Source organism: Schistocerca cancellata, chromosome 1 (genome assembly GCF_023864275.1).
Source record: "Schistocerca cancellata isolate TAMUIC-IGC-003103 chromosome 1, iqSchCanc2.1, whole genome shotgun sequence".
NCBI classification, from domain to species: Eukaryota; Metazoa; Arthropoda; class Insecta; order Orthoptera; family Acrididae; genus Schistocerca; species Schistocerca cancellata.
The window spans coordinates 345,591,409-345,592,161 of record NC_064626.1 but is presented as its reverse complement, the minus strand read 5'-3'; positions in this window follow the sequence as shown (position 1 = coordinate 345,592,161).

Genomic DNA, 753 nt, shown 5'->3' with positions numbered 1-753 from the left:
GACTGCTAGTGATACGAGGCCGTTGGGATGCAGCACGGCGTTCCGTATTACCCTCCTGAACCCACCGATTCCATATTCTGCTAACAGTCATTGGATCTCGACCAACGTGAGCAGCAATGTTGCGATACGATAAACCGCAATCGTGATAGGCTACAATCCGACTTTTATCAAAGTCGGAAACGTGATGGTACGCATTTCTCCTCCTTACACGAGGCATCACAACAACGTTTCACCAGGCAACTCCGGTCAACTGCTGTTTGTGTATGAGAAATCGGTGGGAAACTTTCCTCATGTCAGCACGTAGTACGTGTCGCCACCGGAGCCAATCTTGTGTGAATGCTCTGAAAAGCTAATCATTTGCATATCACAGCATCTTCTTCCTGTCGGTTAAATTTCGCGTCTGTACATGTCATCTTGGTGGTGTAGCAATTTTAATGGCCAGTAGTGTACATTTCCGTTAGTGAGCAGGATACTAAGATCGCCAACACAGCTTCCACAAAGGGAATTTTAACACACAGGAAGACCAAGGTAGATAGTAGCCGCAAAAAAGTTATACAAAGTAATGGCCAAGTTATTGATTGATCCCTAGAGAGCACTAGTGGCCTATTTTGGGTGCTAGGACTCTGGTGGCTGATGCCAAAATATCTGAAAAAGATCCGGTGAGTAACTTAACTCCAGCGTCGGAACTGCAGGACGGTATGGGGTGGCTTCGTTCCAAATTATGCAACAGATACAGGAGAACGGAAGCCAGAG